The sequence below is a fragment of the Petaurus breviceps genome, unplaced genomic scaffold (genome assembly GCF_028583685.1).
Source record: "Petaurus breviceps papuanus isolate PSGF00001 unplaced genomic scaffold, PetGlider_PUasm1.0 189, whole genome shotgun sequence".
Taxonomy (NCBI): Eukaryota; Metazoa; Chordata; class Mammalia; order Diprotodontia; family Petauridae; genus Petaurus; species Petaurus breviceps.
In genome coordinates, this window is record NW_027185809.1 from 32,085,315 (window position 1) to 32,090,570 (window position 5,256).

The following is a 5,256-nucleotide window of genomic DNA, read 5'->3' on the forward strand; positions in this document are numbered from 1 at the left end:
TAGATAGATAGATAGATAGATAGATAGATAGATAGATAGATAGATAGATAGATAGATGATAGATGGACAAAACATCTGAATAAAAATACAAATGAATATCTAATGTATTCCCAAGAGAAGTATCCAGCTAAAATGTGCTATGGAAGTTCAGATAAAGTGGAGATCAGTGTGGGCTTCAGATTTATGGAAAAACTTCAGAGAGATCTCAAAAGATAGACAAGGTTTAGATTACTAGGAGCTGGGGGCCGCTAGGTGGTGCAGTGAATACAGCACCAGAGTAAGGAGGACCTGAGTTCAAATCCAATCTCAGACACTTGATCACACTTACTAGCTGTGTGACCTTGGGCAAGTCACTTAACCCCAATTGCCTTCCCCCTCCAAAAAAAAAAAAGATTAACCAGGAGCTGATTGGGTAGAATAAGCATGAACTCGTGCGTTTTTTGGTTTGTTCGTTGTTTTTTTTTTCACTAGGATAGGATGGTTCAGTGGGGAAGAGAGTGAGACTAGTCTAACCTTTTCACTTTTTGGAGAGAGAGTGAACAGGTATTTTGCTACTACTGACACTGTAACAAAAGAAGGAGGGAGAAAGAGGAAAGGAATGAGAGAAGAAAGGGAAAAAAGAAACAGGGACAAATGCAGAGAGAAAGAGATAGAGACATGTCTCTGTAAAATTCTGTAATAAACCACAAGCTCAAAGCAACATATTAGACACAGAAAATAACAAATACATAATCAATCAATTAACTACCACTTACTGTATGCCAGGTTAAGCACTGTGGGTACTATAAAAAGGTACTCACAGTATTAAATGTGCTGCCCAGCTCATTAGAACCCTGCAACTGCATGGCAGCAAATTATTTAGTTTTATATATATATATATTAGACTGTTTTTCTTTTTTTTTGTGCTGTATATTACCTCTATTTTCAGATTTTTAGACTGTTTTTCTTATAGGTGACACTCTTGAGGATCCCCCCCCCAAGATTTCAAAGGAAACACATGGCTGTTTAAAAATAAAAAAAAAAGATAACCTTCACCTTTACTCTCCTTTTTCTCCCTGTCTCTCTTTTATTCAAAGTCCCTTATATTCTATCTGGAGCTGGCGTGATCAGCAGTTTATATTTACTAAGTATGTGAGTTTCTGTTATTCCGTCTTAGAAGTCACATAAAAATTAAAACAAAAAATATGTAGCTCCTGGTTAGGCTGAAGACAATGCCAAAGGAGGTAAAAGTTTTAAGTAAACAAAGGGAATGGAGTTATATCCCTTCTCTCTATTGGGAATTTATATAATTCTGTTTATTCAATTCTTATTTTAGTTTTCATTACTTTCAACATGTTCTGTACTCAATATCAAGGGTTAATTGATGCATTGACAGCAATTTGTCTGCCCCTGTTACCAAATTAATAACTCTGGCTCCCCTCCCAACCTTACTCACTAAAACTCTCTCCCTTTGGAAAATTAGCTTGGCATAATTTCCCCAAAGACTCCTAGCTCAATACTCTGTCTCTTAGTTTGCTAAGTTAGAATCACAGATTTCATCGACTTTTAGAACAAGTAAACTTAGAGATCATCTGGTCCAATTTTTTTTCATTTTACAGTTGAGGAAACAGGCCCAGAAAAGTCAAAGCAACTTGCTCCAAATCTCACTTCTAGACCTGATCTTAGATCATTAGATTCTAGAATACACTTGAAACTCTAGACTTGATCTGTAATTTACCTTCTAGGGCAAATTATGGTTGTTTGTTTTTGTTCTTCATTCATGAAGAGGACCAAAATATCTCTGTTAGAGTCAAGTTAGAATGTGCCTGACTGTGGCTGATCAGATAAGCTCGGAATGTTCTACCACAGGTTGGGCACAAATTGTTCATGGGAGTATTTGGGTGGATTCTCTAAATTTGCACATCTCCTTTCTTTTGAGCTACTTCAATTCTGCTTTGCTCATAGAGCACAGCACCCTTTCTGATGAGGGCATGCCATGTTGGGCTGTCCTGTGCCAGTGTCTCAAATTGTCACACAATCAATTCCACAGTTCTTAAGAGAACCCTTGAGAGTGTGCTTGCATTGCTTCTTCTGATCACCATGTGAGTGCTTGCCCTGTGCAAGTTCTCCATAAGATATTATTTAGGCAAGTATATGTTTCTCTGCTGCTTATTCTAATTTTGACCCCACAATTAACATCAAGAAAACACAGGTACTCCATGAACCAGTACCACACTACCCATACACGGAACCATTGGTTACAGTAAATAGAGAAATTTTGAATGCTATAGATAAGTTCACTTAACTTGGCAATATACTTTCTAGGGATGTACACATTGATAATGAGGAGCTAGCTCAGTGTTTGAGAAGCTTGGAAGGAAAGTGTGGGAGAGAAGAGGTATTAGACCAGGAGTGGGGAACCTTTGGCTTTGAGGCCACATGTGGCCCTCAGGTCCTCAAGTGTGGCACTTTGACTGAATCCACACTTCACAGAACAAATCCCCTTAATAAAAGGATTTGTTCTGTAAAACTTGGATTCAGTCAAAAGGCCACACTCAAAGACCTAGAAGGTCACATGTAGCCTCGAAGTCGAAGGTTCCCCACCAAACTGAAGGTCTATAGAGCCATTGTGCTGACCGAGTTGTATGCATGTGAAACCTGGATAGTCTACCAGCACCATGCCAGGAAATGGAATCACCTCCCTTTGAATTGTCTTGGGAAGATTCTGAAGATCACCTGGCAGGATAAGTTACCAGATACTGAGGTCCTTTCTCGAACTAAACAGGCAAGCGTTCAAACTTTGATGGGTTGGCCACGTTGTTCAAATGCCAAATGTACGCTTGCCAAAAAGACTATTGATCTTGAAGTCCCCTAAAACCCTCAGATATTTTGTAAATCAGTGGCTAACTATTCATGTCTCCCCCATCTTGTTTTTTTTGAAGTTGATTTTTTTTCTACCCAAATGCAAGATTTTATATTTGTCCCTAATTGAAATTCATCTTATTAGATTTAGCCCAATGGTCAGCAGTTCTTAACCTGGGGTTCATAGACACCCCCTCCAAGGGGGTCTATGGATAGATCAGGGAGTCCATGAACATGGATGGGAAAAAAATTGCATCTTTATTTCAATATTATTGGCTTCATTTGTAATTTCATACATTTTATTTTATGCATTTAAAAACATGATTTGAAAATAGGTCCATAGGTCTCATCAGATTGCCAAAGGACTCTATGACACAGAAAATGTTAAGAACTCCTACCCTAGTCTGTCAAGATTCCTTTAGATTCTCACTTTTTCATTTACTGTGTTATATATCCCTGACACTTTCATGTCATATGAAAATCTGATGAGCATTTGTTGTTTAGTCGTTATTCAGTCGTATCCAGCTTTTTGTGATCCCATCTGGAGTCTTCTTGGCAATGATACTGGAGTAGTATGCCATTACCTTCTCCAGGTCACTTTCCGCATGAGGAAACTGAAGCCAACAGGGTTAAGTGACTTATTTGAACTCAGAAAGATGAGTCTTCCTGACTCTAGGCCTGATGATCTATTCACTGAGCCATTTAACTACCCATTTACTCCATCAAAAAACTTGAGAATAGGAGAGATTGTGGGCTAGGAGTTGCTTATGACCACAATAAGAGGGAGACGGGTTTTTCTCTCTTCTCTTCCCATGGTTTATATTGCTTTGAATGGGAGCTACTTGACCATTAAAGATGACGTGCATCCAATAGGAACAGAAACATATATTCCAAGAAGACATGAATGGAGATAACTAAGGTACGAAGAGGGACAGGCCCTAACAATTCAGTCTGAAAACTCTATAAAGAGAGGAGGCCTTCTAGGCCTTTTAGTACCAAGATTTGTGAATTGCCTTTGCCTTATTTTTATCCTATGCACATGCTTCACTGCTATCATACTTTAAATCTGAGGCCACTTTTTACACAGACACATGACTATTAAAAAGAAGCACACTGGTAGGGACTTGTGAGCTATAGAGTTTTAGAAGTAGACACCTACAGGGTTACCCCATAAGCCGAGGTAGCAGTCATTCTCTGGGGATCCAACCTGCAAATGTGAGTACAAGTTTGGGAAGTGGTCCAAAGGGGTTCCTACATACATTGTATTCTGGTGGCTAAATGGAGAGTGGCCAAGTAACAAAGCTAGGGGTTTGTCAGCCCCTGCAATCATGAGCACAAGTCTCAGAAGTGTCTTTCCTCTGAGGAGTTTCAACATATGCTTGGCTAGGGCAGGGTTACCTCTTGAGGAAGGAGAGTTGAAGCCTTGATTGTTCTATGTGGTTAGTTACACCTAGAATCCCTTGCATGGCTATGCTAGTTCTCAGCATGACAATGTAGGGAAGGAAGTACACACCCTATATAGTATGCTATTTCATCACAGGACATGAGCATCATAGCACACCTGGTCATTTGTTCTTGCCCTTAAGGAAAATAAGGATCTACAGAACCCAGCGTGTTTCTTGATGTTTTATTTCTAACTTTATGTGATAGACATAGGTGTCACTAAGGACTAATGAGAGGAAAATATTTGACTAGGGTAGTTCATAGAATCACAGTCTACTTTTTCTACTTATTTCCTACTATTCTCTCCCCTCCCCCCCCCCACTTATTCCATTCACCAATGAAATGACTCCAGGCAGTCCCTGAATGCTTCTTGCTTCCATACTATTCCTTAAATCTGGAATGTTCTTCCCTTACCCCCTCATCTCTGTCTCCTGAAAACCTATATCTCCTTCAAGGTTCAGCTAAAATACCCCTCCTCCAAGAAGATTTCTATATCCCCTCAGTTGAAATTGATATCTCTCTTCTTTTTTCTGAATTCTCATAGCACTTTGTAGCTCTTTTAAAAAACAAAATGTAACAAAACCTGTGATTTGACAGGCATAGAAAATTCCAGGTGAAGAAACTTCTTTTACCAATACAGATAGGAAACTTAGTACAACCTTAAAGGGAAATTGAGAGGTTAAATGACTTGTCCTGGGCCACCTAACCACTGTGTGTCAGCAGAGGCTGTCTCTTATTAGTCCTTTGTACGCTTATTTTTTTGTCTTGTTATCGCAGGCATTTATGTGTCTACAGTATCTCAGCCTTTGGGCTAAGAGCAAGTGTCTTATGTACTTTTTGTCTTCCCTTCTAGATTACAAACTCCTTAAGGGAAGGGATATTCATCTTTGTATCTCCCTCAGCTTCTAATCTAAGGCCTCACACTAGTGCTTCACTAATGTAGTGATTTGTTTTGATTCTCCCCCCTCCCTC